Source organism: Stenella coeruleoalba (assembly GCF_951394435.1).
Source record: "Stenella coeruleoalba genome assembly, chromosome: 14".
In the NCBI taxonomy this organism is placed as follows: domain Eukaryota; kingdom Metazoa; phylum Chordata; class Mammalia; order Artiodactyla; family Delphinidae; genus Stenella; species Stenella coeruleoalba.
Window position 1 is genome coordinate 46,345,261 of NC_137160.1, and position 22,280 is coordinate 46,367,540.

At 40.9% G+C, this 22,280-nt stretch overlaps 1 protein-coding gene across 2 annotated transcripts in view; it reads left to right on the forward strand.

Moving 5' to 3' along the window:
- Positions 1–18,988: 18,988 nt before the first annotated feature.
- Positions 18,989–22,280, forward strand: part of CHST9 (carbohydrate sulfotransferase 9) — a 785,034-nt gene continuing 781,742 nt past the window's right edge. For both annotated transcript variants that reach the window (XM_079942964.1, XM_079942961.1), the window contains exons 1-2: positions 18,989–20,386; positions 21,796–21,850. The gene's annotated coding sequence lies outside the window, so the exon portion shown is untranslated. The remainder of the gene's footprint in view (positions 20,387–21,795; positions 21,851–22,280) is intronic.

Consider the following 22,280-nt stretch of genomic DNA (forward strand, 5'->3'; position numbering starts at 1 on the left):
GCCACACAGAAAGGGGAAAGCTATCTCACTGCTTTGGACCTTGCAAATGTTGTTTAGAGTAACAACAACAAAAAATGTCTCCAAGGCTGTGGCAGAAACAGAATGTAGAGAAGAACTCAAGACTTGAGTTCTAGCCTTTTATTGCTGGTTAAAGAAAGGAAAAACCAGAGAAAGCTTAGAAAGAAGAGGTAGATGAATCTCCTTGTGTCTCAATCCTGGCTGCTGGCATACTGTTTATCTAAGTCTACAAGATGTGTGTACAGCACAGCTAGTGGAGCCAAACACTTGTTTTTTCATTAAATAGTTATTGTGGACTAGCTCTCTCTCATGAAGTTTATATTTTCCTAAGGGGGTATAGGAAATAAATACTAAAGAGGCAAGATGAATTCAGATAGTGATAATTGCTGCTATGGATTATTTGTTCCCCTCAAAATTTATATGCTGCAATATCACACCCAGTGTGGTGGTATTAGGAGGCGGGGCCTTTGAGAGGTGCCTGGGTCATGCAGGTGGAGCCCTCATGAATGGGATCAATGCCCTTACAAAAGAGACCCTAGAGAGCCCTCCTGCCCTCTTCCACTATGTGAAATTACAGTGACAAAACAGCTGTCAATGAGGAAACAGGTCTTATCAGACCTGGAATCTGCTGGCACCAGGATCCTGGACTTCTCAGGATCCAGAACTGTAAGACATAAATGTTTGTTGTTTATGAGCCACTCAGTGTCTGGTATTTTGTTACAGCAACCTGAACTGAGGCAATCGATATAAAGTAAATAAAATATGATGTGATAGTGATTGAGGCGGGGGTTGTTTTAGATAGGATAGGAGGTGGGTTCTTCTGTTGCTGTTGTTTTGTTTTGTTTTGAATCTTAGGCCTAAATAATAAGGAACTAGCTATATAAGGTCCAGGGAAGCAGTATTCCGGAAAAGACAACAGTCCCTGGAAAGACGTAAAATGGGAGCAAACTTAGTATGTTTAAAGAATAAGAAGAAGTTGCACTATAGCTGGGATGGAGTGAGGGAGGGAATAGTATGATATAGTGGGCTAAACAGCCCCAGACAATATAGGGGCTGTCATAAAATGCTTGGATAATATTCTAAGTCTGGTGAAAAGCCACTGAACTAGTTTAGGTAAGGGGATGATATGAGTTTTAAGTAACCTGATTTGAAAAAAAAATCATTCCAAATGTTGTGTATAGAGAAAATGATTGTAAAGAGGCAAGCGTGGAAACAGAGAGAGCAATTTAGTCAAGGGCTGATGGCATCTGGATCAAGGTTGCAGCAGATGTGACGGAGAGAAGTGAATCTATTCGGGTGGCATTTCTTTATCCCATGTCTTTGTGTATATTAGAAAAAGGCACCATTTGCTCAAGTAAAAACAAATTTTAAGTTAGAATATTATTATACAAACAGAACCACTTCTGGGGCTGGGATCCAGGCTAAATTTTTAATTCTCCAGGTGGGCATCAGCCCTGGCTGGAACATACACATGCCCCTCACACACTCCATGGATGCCAGCCATGTTCACCCCGTATGAACCCCAGCCCCTAAGTAAGGCAGTCATCCAGATTTGGAGTCGTGTGTGTGTGGGGAGGATAGGGGGGTGGAATCAAACTTTGCAGAGTTCTATCGGGACTAGATAGAATCAGGCTTAGCTGCCTGATGTGTTTCAGTGAGTTTGTGTGTGTGCTGTTTTACGTATGTTGTACATGGTGCTGGATACCTGTGTGTGATTATGAAGGAAGCTTGCCTTTGCTGCTCTAGGACTTGGCTAGCAGACCACAAAGCATAGGAATTTCTTACTGTGAGAGCTTATTCAGAGAAGGACTGCTGCTCTGAGGCAATGATTCTTGAGCTGAGATCTGAAGGATAAATAGGGTGTAGGTAGCTGTAATGGGTTAAATTATGGAGTCCCGAAAGTTTACATCGACGTGTATGGAGTACATCAGGCAGGTGGAGGGGCATTCATTTCATGCTGGACTATGTACAGTTACATTAGATTCTCCTCATGGTTTTATGAAAACAATATTAAAATTCCCATTTTCAGATGAGTAAATTGGAAGCCAAAAAATATCATATACTGTCTACCCAGTGTGAGTCTTGCTACTGTGTTTCTTAAATTACAGTTTACAGTTATACCCACAGATGAAAACCTTCTTGAATGATTTTGCTATGGGCACAATATGTGCTCAGTTCCTCTACGATAGGGAGAATGAAGTAGAAACTTCCAGATTTGTCCAGGAGGGCAAATTAGAAATAAGTTCATAGCGCTCCTGGCAGAAGGCTCGGCAAATCCCAAGGTAATCAGCACGCCCAGTCAATTCCTTTCCGTGAACCAGAAATAAAGAATGCAATTGAATATTTTGGGTTGTGTGGGGTCTCTCCCAGTTCTGTGCTCCCACCCTGCATCCTGGTTCATGTTTTACGGTGCAGTGTCTGCCCCGAATTGCCAGCGGCAGACTAGTCAGAGTGGGAAACAGAGTTAAACAGTCAATGCCATAGTTCTTGAATTTTTGTTTTACCTCCAAATGAATCAATGCCATTGTTCTTTTTCTTGAAGGAGAAAATGAGTTGCTTTTTCCACGCCCTTCCTGCCCTTCTTGATTTTTTTTTCTGTCCTAGCTCGAATTCAAGCATGTAGATACAATATGGTTTTGTCGTTAAAACATTTAGACAGAGAAACAAGGATGTTGAGTTCCTTTCTTGGCTCCTTCCATGACCACTGACATAGGAGGAGGGGAGATAATTTATCTCCTTTTACTAATTAGGATATTGAGGTAAGGAGAGATTTATTGATGGAATCAGAGTGATAACATTGTCAGTGACTTGTTCATGGACTAGAGCAGATCATTTCCTCTTTGTGGGCCTTAACTTTTTTCATATGTTAATTAGAATATTAAAAAAACCCTGAGCACCTTTATCACAGAGGTGGGTTGGAGAATAAGTTTGAGTCGTGGCAACAGGAACTGTTATTAATGTTTCCATTAACACCACTATCATTATTCTGCCAGTCTTCTTTTTTTTTAATTTATTTAATTTATTTATTTATTTTTGGCTGCATTGGGTCTTCATTGCCGCGCACGGGCTTTCTCTAGTTGCAGCGAGCGGGGGCTACTCTTCGTTGCGGTGCATGGGCTTCTCATTGTGGTGGCTTCTCTTGTTGTGGAGCATGGGCTCTAGGCATTCCTGCTTCAGTAGTTGTGGCACACGGGATCAGCAGTTGTGGCTCATGGGCTCTGGAGCACAGGCTTAGTAGTTGTGGTGCATGGGCTTAGTTGCTCTGCGGCATGTGGAATCTTCCCGGACCAGGGCTCGAACCCATGTGCCCTGCATTGGCAGGCGGATTCTTAACCACTGTGCCATGTCTGCCAGTCTTCTTTTTCAATTTGTCTTTAAGAGAGAAACAACAGCTCTTAATGGAAAGATAAATCTTTGGAGGCAGGCAGCTCTGGGTTGGCATCTCAGCTCTGTACCTTCCACCTTATCCACTGGGGAGATGAACTTTTCTCACCTGGAGATGATAAAAGCTACCCCAACAGGCTTTTTGTGAAAATAACAGGCGTATTACCCACAATAACCATATTTGTTGGTTGGATCTGAATCAGATTAGCTGACTTTGTATACTTCTTTTGGATCCTTTGAATCTGGTTTGTATTTAGTTTGAGCAAAGAATCTCTTATTTATATGGCTTATGCAGATCTGACTCTGGTAGGTGTTTATACTACTCTAAAAAGAGACTTCAGAGCTGAGACACAAGTTGTTTCTATATCCTTGGGAGCAGGCTAGAGGCCCACAGACCTCCTATGTACACTCAGAAAGCAAATGGGTGGTTACACGCAGGGCTGTCTCCTTGCATACGAAGACAGGGGAGAAAGACTTTCCATATATGGGGAAGCATCCAGTGTGTGTTAGAGAGTCAGGCTCACATACACTATTTAACATGTTCACTTGGCCATGTAGTAGATTCATGTCCTGCTCAGGTAGTAAATCAGAATCTCTGCTTTTTCAAGGCCATGCTGTGACCAATGGAGTGGAATAGCCCAGGTAGGAATAACACTTAACTGTCATTTGTTGCTTCTAAGAATCCTAAAAAGTAGCATTACTGGAATCATTCAGATCTAGCTACTCAGTATTGCCACTTTCTTTCCAAGGATGCTTAGAGTTTTTTCTTCTGCTCTGGCCTTTGGAACGATTTAATCAGCTTTTTCCCAGGCTTAAGGTAGTTAGCACTGATTTGAAACTAGAGGTCTCCAAGTATCTCAGTGCATGATGGAGACACTACCCATGGTACCAGTCATCAACCAGGCAGGCTTTCTAAATCATGACTTAGACAAGTGATGCAGTGAGGCATTGGAAAAATAATTCATTTTAGTGACAACTATCAGTCATACTGGTTGGTTGAGGACCAAACAAAATATAAGCCAACTAGCTTTCCAATTTGTAGCTAGATATGTCATCCTAGAGACAAAGTAATAGGCTCTTGTGAGACTGTATCTTGGGTTTCTTGTGTCCTATAAATTCAAACGAAATTACACCAGCATTAGTAGAATCACATCACCTTGGTTCACTCTGCCCTCCAGGGCATGGACACAGAAAGAGAGAAACCACAAGAAGTTGGGCTGATCATGTCTTTGATGCAAAAGACACATCCGAAGTGTCTGTGTGTCAAGAGAATTAGGAACCCTGCAGTCATATCAGTTTGACTACAATCTCATTGGATCTTATAAATAAAACAAGGGCAGACCAAGTCAGCGCCTGGAGAGCTGATGCGAATCTCCTGGGGAGATGCAGTAAAGTAGTGCTAGGAAGCCAACCAGGGCTTCTCCCTTTGCAGTGATAATAAATCAGTACCTAGTAGGAGACAAGAGTTTGCCTTTTAACAGATTCTTCTCTTTCCCTGGTTTCTTTGAATACGGTCCGCGTAAATGATTTCTGCGCCCATAGTTTGAGATGAGTTGCTTTTTCCTTCTCCAAATAAAATTCACCTATTTTTTCATCACCTATCATGGAAAGAAATTACTTAGACACATTCTCTTCATGGTTGTGGCTACAAGTATGTGAAATGTATTATGACTTTTTTTGTTTCTTTGAGGAGTTGGTAGAGTTTAAAGGTGAATGAATCAATCTTCCCTAATATAGGAAATAAAATGCTTTTGATCACAGGATTTTAGAAATAGGTATAAAAATGCCAGTGTTTCTCCAGTGGTCCCTCTTGCTTTTTTGCATGCAGAGTTCATGTTGGGGCTAAGTCCTCATTCACCTGTCCCTTGTTTCAATCATGAGTGTATTATTCTGGTTTGAATTAGGAAAGTTTCTGATATTTTAATTCTTATTTTATTTTTCATGGAAAAAAGTTAACCATAACTCCTATACCTTTCCTTGTGCTGAGCTATTATTTGAACAGTGTTTCAGTGTATCACTGAATATTTTATGTCATGTCTTCTTAGCTATGTCTCATATAACCAGCTTCTAATTTCAGCCTCTGCTTAGTTAAAACACTTTGTCAAACTTCCCTATCACATATTTTTTTTCTCTCACACATCATTTCATCCCACTCCTGAAAAATCTGTTAGTGGCAATTCCAATATTGGCAATGTAAGAGTGGAAAAAAAAAAAAAACTTGAACAAGGGAAAACTGAATCTGAATGTCATTATTGCAAAAATGAAACGTTGATTTAACATTCTCAGTGAAAGGGCACGTTACATCCCAGGTATGTGTGGGTTGTTTAGCAAAGAATCATTACACAAAGGTTAAATAATGTGTCATTCATTAAAACATAAGGATTCATTTAAATATTTATTTAAATAGCTATTCCTCCAATACTTTTAAGCCTAGTTTGTGTATAATTAATGAACCGAGAGAAAGATTCCAGAGCAGAGAACCATAATGTGAAGAACTACTGCCAATTGAGGTTCAATAAAAATGAAAAGAATGTAGTCCTTGAAATGACAATGCTCTTCACTTGGAAAATGTAATTTCAGTTTTACACAACGTTTTTGGAAACTTATCTACTACATAATGTACTGTGAGTGGTCATATAGTGAAAGAGCTTTAGTTGATGCTGGATATGTTAATAGCATATTTGCACAGGAAGGACTTCAGGAATGTAACAAACCAGGTGTCAAATGGCCTCCCTGAGGACATCACCTCCGAGTTGAGATCTGAGTATTAAGAAGGTAAAGGGGGTAAATTTCTGGGCAGAGTGAGCATCACCTGGGGAGTCACAACGACCAACGAGCTTGTGGAGTGTTGGAGGAATTAAAGGCTGGGTCTAAAAAGTGAGAAGGAAACTGGGGAGACGTGAGCTAAAGTGTAGACAGGGGCCAGCTGGGTGTAATCTGGTAGAGAAAAATGGATGCAGTTAGGTGTATGTCTTCTCCTACTTAATTATGAAATTTATAATTTGGGATAGCAATACCTTTATACAAATATAATTTTTATGTCCAATTAAGTACCATATTTTGATATTTTAACCTCATGTTTTGAGAACCATCACTCATCGATTTATTGATTCACTTACATAATATTACACAGGTGCCAGATCGAAGGTTGGTAAGATGGTCATTGCCTTCAAGGAGATGATTGATGGTGTAGTTTGGTGGGGTGGGTGGAGGGTGGGAGGTGGAGGATGGACTGTGAACCGGTAGGCTAAGGAGGTGGGATGTTGGGAGAAGGACATAAAATATTAGATCACCAATATGGTTAAAACTTCTTATGGGAAAATACAAGCAAAACTGCAGATTCCTATCCTGCCTCTCTCTTCACTAGCAGGGAGCTTCTGTTTTTACAAATGTTTATTTGGGGGCATTTCCTGGTTCTTTTGGGGGGTAGGGGATGTGGGAATGGGGAAGTGGCCCATGAAAGTGACTCCTTATTAGCAAGTCGCTTTGCACACCTCCAAGGGGACCATTCACATTATATTCTGTGTAAATGGCGCTGTTGTGACCGGCATCATTCTCAGAGAATGTGAAGGAAGTTTCAGGAGTTTGCAGGACTGACCTCCATGCCCTTCCCCTTTTTAAGGACACTCTTCAATAGTTAGTCATTAGATTCCATACATTGGCCAAGTTCAATGGTGAAAAGTGTGATTACAGAGTCCAGCATCGTTAATTAGGAAGAATAGTCTTAACATTGATTTCATATGTTCTGGAATTCCTGCTTAGTACTCTGAGTTTGGTTTCTTTCCACTCAAAGTTGGTCATTTTGAGGAAACAGAGCTCTTCTGTTTAGCTGAGGACACACACACACACACACACACCCCCTCCCTGTACTCTTTTCTCACATCAAGCTTTGCCTAGTTTACTCTGCAGAATAACATGCTTTCCTGGTTTACTGAGACTTTCTTTAGTTGGTACACTTTTCCCTTCCCTAACAAACAAAATCTTCTATCCACTGGTGGGCTTTTTTCCAGTCTTTCTCTTCTGGATCACCACAGGATTTACAACCACACTTTTTAGCATAAATTATGTATAATATTTAAACGGCCTTGTTTACAGTCAAGAGAAGTATGCTATTCAATAGAAAGAAGAATATTTATAATACTTCCCCTTTGGTGCCGGTACCCGGAAACAGAGCTTGACCTTATTTTATGAAATTGCCTGCCAAATTTCTGAACTTCATTATATTATTTTCAACCATTGTAGTTTTAATTATATGTCTTGAGACTTTTCAGAACTTGTGTATTTTATTAAAATATATCCATATAAACAGGGACTGTTTGGAGTAAGATTAGACCTCTGAAAATGGCATACAAGAGTGGATTCGTTGGGGTAGGGGGTAATGGCTAGGCAGCATTACTGGTAATAGTCCAGGCTAGATACAGGTGGAATTGAAACCAAGGTGAAGACTATAAGGATAGAGAGAAGATATAATGGAAAAAATATAGGTTAGGTATAACTGGAAAGGGACTAGTTGTGTTGAGTTTGGAACCCAGGTGAATCAAAAGATGATCTGATATAAAAATAAACATGGTGCCCAGAGAGAAAAATTTAAGGATGGGAGGGAGAATGACAAGTTCACGTCTCCTAGATTAACTTTGAGCTCTTAGTAGGAAACCAAGCTTCAAGGGCTGAGTGGGAGCCGATGACCGTATGAGCATCATTCTCTCTCCCTTTCTTCCCCCATCTTTTCTTTCCTACGTCCCTCCTTCACAACTTCCTTTTCTGGAAAATCTTCAAAAAGGGGTGAGGTTGTGGCTGCTCTGGCTCTTATCCCAGTTGGAGAAAAGTGCCTTTGCCAGGCTCAGCTGCAAGAGGCATCAATTTGGTTTTGCCAATTGGTCCAGCAAGTCATACAGGTCATACAGTACAAGTCAATATTTGGGATTAGAACTCAAGAGAGAAGTCAGAACTCTTGAGAGCTATTTGGAAGTCTGATAATTGAAATGATGGGAGTAAATACATTTTCCTAGAAGACAGAAAGTGGATAAGAAGGCTAAATAGAGAACTCCAGGGGCCAGAGGCAGGGAGCTAGACCAGAAGTGAGGTCAGGGAAGAAGTGATTCTAGGGAATGAAACAAACAGGATGAACAGTGCCAGGGAGGAAAGATTTAGGCAAAGAGATGCTGATCAGCAGTGGGGTGTTGCAGAAAGAAAGGACCCTTGCAGAGGTGCTTGGATTTGGTAACAAGGGAAAGAGCGGTGTTGATTAAAGCCGAGGTTTTAGCAGAGCGGCTGAATACAGATTGTAGGGTGGAAATTGGGGGCAGGTGTTGGAGATAGTAAATGAAGAAGAATTAAAGACAGAAACTGGCTTGAGGAACGAATAAGCAATGTGTTAAGTTTTAAATGCATGCATACTTTCCAGAGTGCTTTCTGGCTAGGTGGAAACATCCAAGAGAAAGGAAGAGTTTGAATAGGGGAGAGTAGGAAGTGTTGTAAGACGCAGACACACACACACACGCACACCCACAGCGCTTCCAATAGTCTATGTAATGTCTAGACAGAATTACCTCCCCTAGTGGATGTGGGGTGTGACCCCTCACTGGAGTAAATGGCTTGGTGACTAGCAAAATGAGGGCTTCCTTTCAGCCCCCACGTGCAATTTGCAACCTATACAAAGATACATGGCACAGCTCTCCATATACAACCTACTGTCATCACCCAGAAAAAAACGCTCCATGTACACTCACTAGCTTTGTCCTCTGTGCTCAGCCACTTTCCTTACTCTGCTCAGAACAGATTTCTTATTTATAGCCAGAAAATCAGTTAGTCAATGTCCAAGGCCGAGCTCTCTCCAAATAGTCCCTCCCCAGGGTCCACAGAAGCATCCGTGTAGAAAAGTCCCAGCTGATGCGTGTGTCACCCAGTAATCGCATTATGAAGAACACATCCTTTGTTGATGTACCCAGTCATCTCCTTTCCTGCTGCTGCTCTCTGGGACTTAGGTACAATTCTGTGGTGTTGGCTTTGCTTTCAGAACTTAACACATTTTTAATTTCTCAATTTGAGTAGGTAGCTCATAGTTAGAAACACACAGTTTAATCACAGTTATGCCAGAAATAGGAATAATTGATTTCGTTTTTCTTTCCCACTTGGAAATGAAAGAAAAAAAGAGTAAAGTTAGTTATGGATAGTATTTAATTTCCTTGGGAGGCTGGGACGAAGTGAGACAGTAGCATTGACATATATACACTATCAAATGTAAAATGGATGGCTAGTGGGAAGCTGCTGCACAGCACAGGGAGATCAGCTCGATGCTTTGTGACCACCTAGAGGGGTGGGATAGGGAAGGTGGGAGGGAGACGCAAGAGGGAGCGGATATGGGGATATATGTATACATATAGCTGGTTCACTTTGCTGTACAGCAGCAACTAACACAACATTGTGAAGCAGTTATACTACAGTAAAGATGTGAAAAAAAATTTCCTTGGGAGGACACAAGCCATCAAATGTTAAAATTAAAAAAAAATGTTTGTGCTTTCTTACTTGCAAGTATATTTTTAGTAATTTCTGCAGGGATTTTAAAGAAAAAATTTTCTATTCCAGTGTATATGGAGGACATGATCTGGACATGAACCTACTGGGGAATTTGGCAAAGAATCTGTCAATGAACAGAGGCAGGAGGGAGCCCTCAAGTTCTCTGGCTCTAGGTAAGAAGGCCACTTTCCGGGCCCCTCCATTGTCTGTGTCATCATTCGCAAGAATAAAGAAGAGGTTCCAAAACAGTGAACTATACTGCTTGGATTACATCCCTCCCCTCTAGACCTACACCAGCATTTGCCTTTAGAGCATGATTACTCCGACATGTCTCCCATTCCCGTTGGTAGCAGTCACCATGGAAGCTGAGAACCCTACGTCGTCATCCCTCATTCTTCCATTTCTCATCCCTTTTGTCCCCCTACCCCCACCCTGCACACCTATCCTCTTCACTGTCAATTACCAGACTGTACTTATTTGTTTGTCTTTTGGCCCCAACTGCAGTGTAAGCCAGAACTTTCGTCTGTTTTGCTCACTGCCATATCCCAGTGTTCTCGAACAGTGCTAGGCACACGGTAAGCACTCCTTAAATCTTTATTGAGTGCATGAATGAAAATAAAGAAAAAAAGAACAAACTGAGGAAGAGAGCATTTGAACTGGACACGGACTTGCATGTGGTCTGTGAAAGACTGAGCACGGACTCCAGGATTGTGGGCCTGAGTCAGCAGTTGGTACCAGGAGGGACCGCGGTAAAGGTAACAGGCAAAAAGACTAGGTCTCTTTATGCAAAAATTAATTTCATAGAACGAGTGGCCATCTTACTGGTTTGCTGCAGGCAGAATATTGTTTAAAACAATAAAAAAAAAAACCTCCAAAGCTTTTAACGAGCAGTTGCTATCTACATGATGGTTTTTCCAGAATGAAAGCAGAATGTATCAGTGTTTGTTTAGGTCAACATTTGCGTTCATGGAAGCTGCGGTAGTTTAAACAAAATGCAGAAATAGCGGAAGTTCCCAGCAGAGAGTTAGTGCTCATCAGGTACCTGTAGGGTGAGCAGAGGTATTCAGGCCTGGGCACAATCTGAAGTAGACAAAGTCTAGTCTCTCTTTCAACTCTGTGGAGCTGCCTGCCTTCTGCTCTGTCCATCAGGCTGTCCTGCTGTGTTCTCCCCATCCCGAAAGGGCCGTTCAGAGATGACCTAACTTCTCCCTTCCCTCTTCTCCCTCTGAAATATTATTACATGACCTTTGGACTTTCCTTCAGAACCATATGCTTTCTCTGTGGAAGTAACTGATACGAGCTTCATCAGACAAAACAATCCTATCGACCGATCGATCACAGCTCCCAAGAAGTTACCAATGCCTAAAGCAAGTTAAAATGATCAGGATTTTTAAAGGCCCCTAAAAAAGGATGCAGGTGTCAGAAATTTCAGGCAGTGTAGGTATTTGAGAGTGACTGGACTCTGGTTTAAGAATTTAAAACCTCACTGAAAAAGTCAAAAGGCTGTGTAGATTCAGAGACCATTCTAAGAAGAGGTGACATGTTCCTTACATTTCCAGTAAGAGATGTGAGCAGGACAGCTAGGCATCCTTGTATGTACTGTAACACAGTATGATTTTCATGTATTCTATCTGAATATGAGAAATTACCATTTTAATGTCAGATCTCATAGACCAACACATCAGGAATAAACTGCACATGCGCTGGACTTCTTAAGATGAATGTTTTGTGATTTTTCTGTTGCTGAAAGATTCAATGCGTGGAAGACACCCTGAGATAGATAACCACCTGGGAATGTCAGTTTAGATCTCATTTTCCATAGTTTTTGTGATGTGGAGATGCTAGAGTGAATGTCAACGTTCAGAGAAGTTCTGTGGATTCATGATCTGACCCTGCAGTGTGAAGGAACCGTGGAACAAAAATTATATATTAGAACACTTTGATTACACTCCCCTCTGTGCAGAAGATAGATGAGGAAGTGAAAATATATTTTATTTCATGTTACTGCAGAGTAAATCAGCAAAGGCTTTCTTTTTTATCAAAACTGGTTTTACTAATGTATCTTTTTATAATGTTTCTGAATGCCTATCATATTTTAAATGCAAAGGGTATCTCAGATGTCTACATTTCCTAGGTAACAAGTACGGTTCATAAATGGAAACTGCAAGAGAGAAGACTGTGGGTAGGGTGGAGATAGGATGGAGAGAAAATGAGAGAATAAACCCCTTTTGAGTAACTTTTAAGGGTTAGGTACATTCTCATATATTCTGTAAATCTTCACAATACAACTATATGAGGGGGGGTGTGGCTAGAACCCAGGATTTTGATTAGAGCCCATATTTCCTACATGACAATCAGGAGGCAGTTTCAGCCCTTAAGCCTCCCACCTTCCTGGTTTTCCTCTGTCTCTTTCCTGATCAGTCCATCACATGACGGTCATGAGATTATAGTTGAACTCCAGGGAAATTAGAATTCCCTCTGTTCAAAGACAAATATTTATTGAAAAAAGTGATGATTGCTTTAAAAATGACCTCTATCTTTCAATTGTTCTAAAAACATTTTCAACAGAAAAGAAATCTATTTACCCAGAAACTCTTATGAGAGCTATAAAAGTTAAGACTTCAGGGTCCTAAGTTCCCTGAGCTCTTATTATTTTCACTAAAAACCTGTCACACTGGAGCAGAGGTGGCAACTTACAGCTCGAAGCCCCTATTTATTACATATCTTTTACTTAATTTAAAAAATATTTATGGTCTTCCCTGGTGGCGCAGTGGTTAAGAATCCGCCTGCCAATGCAGGGGACACGGGTTCGAGCCCTGGTCCGGGAGGATCCCACATGCTGCGGAGCAACTAAGCCTGTGCGCCACAGCTGCTGAGCCTGCGCTCTAGAGCCCGCGAGCCACAACTACTGAAGCCTGTGTGCCTAGAGCCCATGCTCGGCAACAAGAGAAGCCGCCACAATGAGAAGCCCACCCACGACAACGAAGAGCAGCCCCTGCTCGCCGCAACCAGAGAAAGCCGCGTGCAGCAACGAAGCCCAACACAGCCAAAAATAAATGTAAATAAAATAATTAAATTAAGAAAAAAAAGAACTGTAGCTGCTGTTAAAAAAAAAAAAAAATATATATATATATTTATAGTCCCCCCCAAAATGCAACTGTGAGTGAAATAGGTGACCACAGGTACTCACGTAGTACAGAATTCACTATTTTCTAGTTACAAATAGGGAATGAAGAAGGCCTGTAACAGACATTTAATATGGTTTTAGATAGTACTTCCTGGATTTTGTCTAAATTGGTGGGCAAAGAATATTCAAGATGAAAATTGCCACTTTGTTGAATGATCCCCTCTTGTTGTACCTGATGACATTGTAAGGTAGAGCAAATGATACCAACATCCTTATTAAACAGAGGCCGATTATTTGTTACCTGAATTTGTTTTCAACTTTGGGTCTAAATCAGTGATCCTTGGGTCACTGCCTGGAATTCTAATTTAGTTATTATTTAAAAAACATCTTCCCAGGTGATTCTGAAGTGAAGTCAAGTTCAGAGAAAGTAGCAAGGTGACACGTGGGGTGAAGTGTTGAGGGCTAAAGGAAAATCTGGATGAAGGCAGCTAAAGAAAGGAGGCCAGACTGTATGAAGCTGGGACACCTCCCAGGAGGGGTAATGTCTGAACAAGTAAAGAGGAATTACCAGGGAGATCAGAGTGAATAGCTGCGGGAATGAATACATCCTGGACACTTAAAAGGAAATGAGAAGGCTAATCTTACTGACTTCCAAGAGTAGAAGAAAATATTGTAGAAAAGGGAGGGTGCGCTTCACCATGCCTGACACATTGTAGGTGCTCAATAAATATTTGGTGACTGAATAAGCAAGTGGATGAGATTATGGAGGGATTTAAGAGCCAAATAAAGTTATGTGTACTTCTTACTCACTGTATACTTCCAGGGGCTAGCGTATACAGTAAGACCCCTACACACGAACGAGTTCCGTTCCGAGAGAGTGTTCATAAGTCCAGTTTATTTGTAAGTCCAACAAAGTTAGCCTAAGTACCCAACTAACACAATCAGCTATACAGTACTGTACTGTAATAGGTTTGTAATACTTTTCACACAAATAATACATAAAAAACAAACAAAAAGTAAAGAAAACACAAAGTAAAGAAAACACAAAGTAAAGAAAACAAGAAGAGTTACTGAGTGGAGGAGGGAGAGGAGGTGGGAGATGGTAGAGCTGAAGGATCGTTAGCAATAGGAGACGGAGGGCAAGATGCAGTTTCACTCACGCCTGACGTTGATGGCACAGGCTCTGGTTCCTTGCTGGGTTCAATTCTATCTACGTGCTTGAAAAAGCGATCCAGTGATGTCTGGGTAGTAGCTCTTTTTTTCTCGTCATAGATGACACGGTAGCACTGGACTGCATTCTGAGCAGCGGCTGTAACCTTCGTGTACTGTTCTACATTCGGGTCCTGGCCTCAAAAACTAACAGTGAACTAACTTATGTGATTGGACATGCAAATGCATGTTCATATCTCTGAAAGTCTGCAACATGATTCGCATATAGGGGACTTACTGTATTAGAGACTCCACAAATATCCGCTTAAGTGTTGATTGACCAATCTGCCTTGCACACAGTATACGCTGATTAAATGTTGATATTGTTAGTCAAATTATGATTATCATTAGTTGAACACCTTTATTTTTCAGATGGAGAAATTCAATGGTTGGTTTCTATTATAAGACAGTTTCTAGTTTAGTCTGATGGAATAGTATGAAGACACCCTTTTGTTTAAAGATATCCTGTAGCGTTCCAAGGAGAAATTTTTACAGAACAGCATTATATGGCCAGTTAGAGAATTAGAGCACCCATGATAAAATCCTCTTAAGAAACATGAGAACAATGAAGCTGTTTATTGAAGAATTCAATTAGGATTACCTACTGTGGACCAGGCATTCTTCGAACTGAACAAAGCATCAAGAAGTTTCTGCCCTTATAGGGCTCACATTCTAACTGGGGGAGCAGAAAATAAGCAAAATGTATAGTCATTTAGAATATGGTAAATGGGGAGGAGAAGAAAAGGGCGGGAAAGGGGAACAAGAAATGTTGGGGGAATTGTGAGAAATTCTGGTTTCAAGAATGTTGGCTAATGGGACTTCCCTGCTGGTCCTCTGTTTAGGACTCCATGCTTCCACTGCAGGGGCCACGGGTTTGATCTCTGGTCGGGGAACTAAGATCCTGCGTGCCGCATGGTGTGGCCACAAAAAAACAAAACAAACAAACAAAAAAACAAGAAAAAAAACCCAAACAAATGAAACAACCACAAAAACAAACATTAAAAAAGAAAAAGAATGGTGGCCTAGCAAGGTCTTGCTGAAAAGGGGAACATTTAAGACCTGAAAGAGTACTTCTCCCTCCCCATCGCCTACCAAGGATGTACTGTACAACACAGGGATATATCCAATGTTTTGTAATAACTGTAAATGGAAAGTAACATTTCAAGATTGTATAAAAAATAAAAAATAGTTCAATTGTCAACAAAACAAAACAAAAAACCTGAAAGAGTGATGTAGGGAGCATTGCGGATGTGGATACCTGGGGCAAGCACATTTCAGGCAGAGGGAACTGCATATGTGAAGGCCCCGAGGCAGCACTGTGCCTGTCACTTTCTAGGAGGAGTAAAGAGGCCAGTGCATGTGGAATGAATGAGAAGAAAGGAGTAGGAGATACTCTCAGAGAAGTTAACTAGGACCTTGTAGGTTACAGGATAGACTTTGGCTTTTTACCTTGAATGATTTGGGAAGCCATTGGGGGTTTTAAACAGTGTTATGGTCCTGAGATCATCATGCTTCTGGCAGCCATATACGTCTCCATGAAGCTGTCCATGATTTTATTATCTAGAATTTAATGATCCATCCTGGGTCCTCATTGTATTTCTGTCTATTGGATTACCACGCTTCCTTTCTTTTTGATAAAAAGTAGGTACCGTTTTCCTTCTCTATTCCATGTGCTACAAATATCTTGAGGGTACCTTGTTCATATTTATGTGTCCAGTGACATCTGATGATACCAAATATTTGTTGTCTTTATGTAACTTTTCAACTTTGTTTATGGTGAATGCTATTATGTAATGTAATGTCACACGAGTGCAGAACTAGTGATATTGACTATGATCCTCTGACAGACTGAATAAAACTTGTGCATCATTTATTTGAAACATTTTGCCTGTGTGAATGTTTGATTTTTAAGCAGTCAATTGATGTGCCGTTCCATTGATGGCCGAAAACACTTAATCAACCATGTCACAATCTGGGTTTCATTTATAGTCATTTAAAACAACCTTGCAATTCCTTTGGAATTCATTCCGGAAACTGTAGTGCTGGAATTAGTCTTATGAGTGTGATCTGAGGGTACTGAAAGGGTCCACTTGCCCTAAAATATTTCCACTATAAGGATTGCTCCTCCCTAACCCTACCAGATCCTTCATCCTTCAGCTTCCTGCTCTGGAGCAATTGTATTCTTATTCAGCAAAGGAAAGGGTGTTGCTCTTAGAAAGTTTCTATAGGACGCAAACTAATCTTAAGCAGTTGGAATCACTCGGAGCACAGCCTAATGAAGACCTTGTTAAAATTTTTGCTGTATTTGCACCTCTCTTAACCAGCTGAAGACAGAACCAGTATTTTATCTAGCTAGCTAGCTATTTCTCCACCCACTCCACCCCCCTCTCTGAATGAGAGGGCCTCTAGCTCTGCAGGCTACTAATGACATAAGTAAGCACCCTTCTTCTGCAAAAATAGCTATTGGATAAAGTGGTTCAGTTTTGGTAATTTGGAATCATAGGACTCTGCCAAAGGACTGGCTTCTCTGATTTGAAAATAAATGTCTTAACCTCCCTCACTGTGGCATTTATTTTCCATAAACGGGGCTGGCTTTGCCCCACATTCTTGCAGCAGCGGGAGACTATTATCCTGTGAGAATGTCCTCTCTCCTTTCACATTATCGCTTAATTATTGCCCTCTTTTCAATAGACAATGCCTTTAGGAATGTTCATGTAATTTTTCCCCTCCATTCCTCTTCTGACTTGTACTGCCATGGGAGAGGATTTGGGTATTAACCCCAGAAAGTCCAGAATAATGGATTTTATAGACAGTTGGCTCAGTATCCAAGGAATCCTTTGAGAGGGGGCCGAGATGCTGTGAGTAATATACAAGGCAAAGGCTTGGGAACTAAAACATTTGCATTGAAATCTTCAAGGGAAAGAGGGAATAACAATCGAAATCTCAAGGCTGGTGGGGAAGGGGGACAGAAGATTTAGCTTTTCCCACATGCTAGTCTCTCAAGACCATCCCTCTTATTTATGGAAGAAAAGGTTTCATCCCTCCCACTAACAAAATTAGCCTTTGCTATGTAAACCCCATCTCTGCCATTTTGTTGAGCCCATAGCCAAGCCAGATGAAAACAATCGCCGCAAAAAAACTGAGAACTCCCCTGATGCATCTTAATGGCTGTTTAAGTTCAAAGCCAACCATTTAAATGCTAACACTACGAAGTAAGTAATCCAAAACATAAGCAACCAGTTTGAAACGTTAGCATTTAATTATCTACCATCTTTTGTTGTTAGCTTACAATGAAGGGTAAATTCATCATATAAATATGTGTATATACACACACTTTTTTAAAAAAACACTTCAGAATGAAATTGACTTCAATACAAAGGGTGATACTAGAAATAAAGAGCAACATTTAGTAATCATAAAACGTATAATTCATGAGGAAATAACATAAATTATGTGTACGCCTACTAAAATTACATGAAGAATTACATGAAGAATCAAAATAAAATAATTAAAGGGAGAACTAGACAATTCCACAACCATAACAGAAGACTGCTACACCACTCTTTTAGTAATTGAGAGAAAGGCAGAACACCCATTCATTTCAAGGGCATATAGTAAATTCACCAAAAGAGACCAAAGGAAAACTCTCCAAAATAAAACTTCAGGCCCAGATAGTTACACTGGTTAATTCTACCAAACATTCAAGGAAAAGTTCTATGCAAACTTTTGCAGAACAAAACGTAAAAGGAGGATGGAACATAAACTTATTGCCAAAACCTGTCAGCTATAATAAAAATATAAAATTTTCAAAGTATTATATATGAGGTGAATGGTATAATGAGTAATCCGTGTTCCATACTATAAAACATGACTCTGAACATATATCTGAAAAGCAGGCTAAAATGTGAGGGATATTTGATTCGAGTTGTAGAAAATCAGAAATGAGACTTGAACATTCTCATGAGAATGTTCTCAATAGAAAGAGGGATGTTAAAAAGAAATTGGATGGCAAAAAGCATGACAAATGTCCACTGAAATCGGGAAGTTATTAGTTTTTTTTTCAGTTATTTGTAGTTCTGGAATATTTATTCCATATTAGGTGACAAATTACTCCTAATTTATAGTCTGGAATTAATCCATTATTGTATATTATTTTAATAAAGATAATATTGTAAATATAAAAAAAACCACTTTAGGACAGAAGTTTATGTTTAGACATAAATGCTTCTTTTGTATTATTCATGAATCCACAGGACCCTAGGTTAAGGTTATCATTTTCTGCAAAGGCAGAGGCAGTACAAAACCTATTAAGATTTCCACCCTTCACCCCCATGCATTTGGATGTTAGCTCAAGGGATCCACAGAGTTCTGTTGAGTTTGTCATCAAAATTTATTAACTGCACTTGTGATGTCATATAACCGGGAACATTGGACTCTGATTGCAAATGTTACTGGCAGTGAAAGAGTGGGCTGAAATTTCCCCCCCAATTCTTTGAAAATACAGGGAAAAAAAAAAAAGGAAATTCCTGGTGCTTTTTCAACATAATATAAAGGTCACTGACAATAGCCTACCTATAGATGCTGATGTGTGACATTTAAACTGAATACAAGGAAAGCATGATAAGCATTAAAAAGAACTAGTTGCTTTCAAGCTAATGCTGCTTACCAAATCACTGCTCTTTCAGAAAAAAAATAAATGTACTGTTCCATTTTATTTCCCAGATATTGCTTGAGAAATACACATATATAGTGTCTTTGAGAATGTGAATAAAAAATAGAATGTTTATTACTGATATTTAATCCACTGATTCATAATATTTTAAATGTGTGGCCTGGGCTGTCTAAACTGGCACCTGGGGAAATATTCTCTGGGAGACATTTTCAGTTGTTACGTTTAGGTAAAAAGAACTTGAGGTGTTTATGTTGAAATAGTTGAAAAAAACTAAGTCATGTAGAAAATTGTTCTATTTTTGCCCACATACAGTTCACAACGGGCTGGAATGATTTTCTTTCTTTCTGTGAAGTCGAATTGTTTAACTGAATTTATGAAATTAACCCTCGTACTAGCATTATGTTGTCAGAGTTGAACCTGAATCTGGGTGAAAGGTTAGTAAGGGCGGGAGAAGCAGGAAGAACTCCCAATTGAACCCTCGCCCCCATTAGAGCTCATAAGAAACCGCTGAGACCAGGTAGGTGAGTAGAGTCTGCAGGATGAGTGAAAGAAAAAGGAAGAGGAGCAGAAGAGTTCACTAGCCTGAATGAGGATCTGCTATGTAGTTCTGTTAGGGAATCTTTGACTGAAATTGCCCGCCCCGGCCAGGCATGAAAATAACCACTTGCATAAATTGTCTCACAAGAGGAGGTCCTGATAAAGAAACATGGAACTAACAAGCTGCCTCCAAAACCAACCGGAAAAAATTAGCGGCGGGGGGCAAAGAGGGAGGAGACGCCGGCCTACCTCCCAGAAACCCAGGCGCTGGAATCCATCTTGACTGAGAGACGCGCGGGCCCCCAGCAAGGCCTCTGAGTGGAACTAAATTTGCGCCCGAGAAAGATAATTGGCCAGAGACAACCCGGAAACTAACCCCACCTCCATAAACCCCGAGACTGCAAGCTCTGGAGGCAGAGCATTCCTCTTGGGTTCTCTTACCCTGAGACTCTCCCCTCAAGCACCCCTTTGCAATAAGGTCTTTTCCAATAATTCATTTCCAAGTGTTAGACAAGAGCCCGCCCTCAGGCCCTGGAAGGGGTTCACCACCCCCTTACCTGGGCAAGTCCAGAAGTGGAGTCAAGCGCAGGCTCTCTGCCCTCGGAAGCAGCGATTCTCAGTGCTCGCCGTGCATCCCATTGCTCGCCGTGCATCCCATTGCCTTTTAAACATCGCTCTACCCAGCACCCATCTGAAGCCAATTAATCAGCCTTGCGGGGGCGTGGATCACGGGTTCACTTAGCGCCTCCGGCTCCCCAGGTGTTTCCAATGTGTAGCGGGGTTTGAGTCTCGCGAGAGCCGTGGGGTTGATAAGGTGAGGGGCAAGCAGAGGCTAAGTCGAATGCCTTTCGGGTTCTCCGAGGACGCGCTGCGGGGGGAAAAGTGAAGACTCTTCTGCGGCTTTCTTCATCCCTGCAGGGAAGGTGAGTACTGAACACACAGGAGTGGGGAGAGTGGGGGTTGGAGCAGCCTGTTTTACCTGCTCAGGGGAGGAATGTTTCCATGAGTGGGTCTCCCAGACGCGAGCTAGGCCTCAGGTCTTCCACTGTACATTTCATTCTTAATCTAAGTGGCCAGACATGCTGGGAATTTTCTCAGCACAAGTAACACCCATCCTTCTGAATTACAGAACTAAACACCAATCACAATTTTACATTTTTTTTTTTTTTTTTGCGGTACGCGGGCCTCTCACTGTTGTGGCCTCTCCCGTTGCGGAGCACAGGCTCCGGACGCGCAGGCCCAGCGGCCATGGCTCACGGGCCCAGCCGCTCTGCGGCATGTGGGATCTTCCCGGACCAGGGCACGAACCCGTGTCCCCTGCATCAGCAGGCGGACTCTCAACCACTGCGCCACCAGGGAAGCCCCCACATTTTTACATTTTTAATGTGGTATCGTGACCTAAATTGATGTATTATAATCCGTTTGTATTTTTTTTCCTTTTTTGGCCTATGGGTTTCAGCTAGTTTAGGCCACAGCCTAGTGACGGGAAGAAAAATTACATGGTGAAGCACAATTTCTTTAGGAGACCCAGCGAGCACGCCAAACAAACATCACTGTCAGTTGACTAGGGGGAGGGCAAGGGAGGGGGGGAAAGAAAACTAGCACAGTGTAATGTAGTCTAAGTAGTTTAAATGTTTTTTCACTGGATTCTCAACACTGTAAGACTTCACCCATTTTACATATAATATCTTTGAGTTTAGAAATTAGACTGGACGATGGTTCAGCTGGGTACGTTTAAAGGCTATCAGACGATATTAAAACAACTGACATAAATTAAGTGGAAGGAGGTCTTGGTGAACCATTGGGTTTCTCTTTTGCTTTTAGTATTCAATTAAAGTTGCAAGTCGTATTTAATATTTTGGAAAACAGACTAGGGTTAGCTGGGATGATGGTCCAAGACTAGGAAAATTAAATTTAACCATGGTTAAATATATTTGCCTACATGTACATTAAAGAAAATTAACTATTTTAAAGATAGGGCTGAGAGAAAACTGAAAATGGCAATTCATATTAAATTCTAATATTGCTTGAGTCCTTTGTTCAACATGGGCTTTCAAAGAAAATAATGGCATTTTAGGCATTTCGAGATGTAATACGTTTTAAAATTGGTTAATACACGCAGAACACTTTGCAGGGTTACTAGCCCAATGTAAATGCTAAATTATTATCAGCTGTTGTAACTGAGCCTGCTCTTAACTAGGGGAAGTCCCTGCCTTGAATGAGACACGTCTCATTTCCATGTGCCAAACATTTACTACATGCTTTACCTGGATAATCTCTTATCCTAACTATAATCTAGTGATGAGGGACTAATATAATTCCCATTTTACAGGTGAGAAAACAGAGCTGCAGAGATGTTAAGAAACCTGTACCAGGTCATTCAACTGGTAAGTTGTGGAGTTGGGTTTCAAACCTGGGCATTCAGACTCCAGGGGTCCCTAGGGTTCTAAGACTTGGGTCATTTTGCGCGTTCAGAGTCCAGAATTTATTAATTATGTGCTTTAACCAAATATATGGCTTCTATCTTATTTCCATACATGTTTACTTATACTACTGCAAATTGGCATGCTAATGAAAACCTGTTCTAATTTAGTGAGCGGGGCCCTAGTGGACTAAAGACTTAGCTTCCAAACATTCATAAAGGTAAGTTTTATCCAGTGATACTTGATCTGGTATTTTCACATTATTTTCCGTGTTTCAGAATGAAGAAAAGTGTTTCTTTCGTGTTCAGAAATAGTATACACACACTCACATACCCAAGACCGTTTTAATGATTGCGTCTCCTGTTGGATATATTGTCAGCTTGCTCTTGTCATG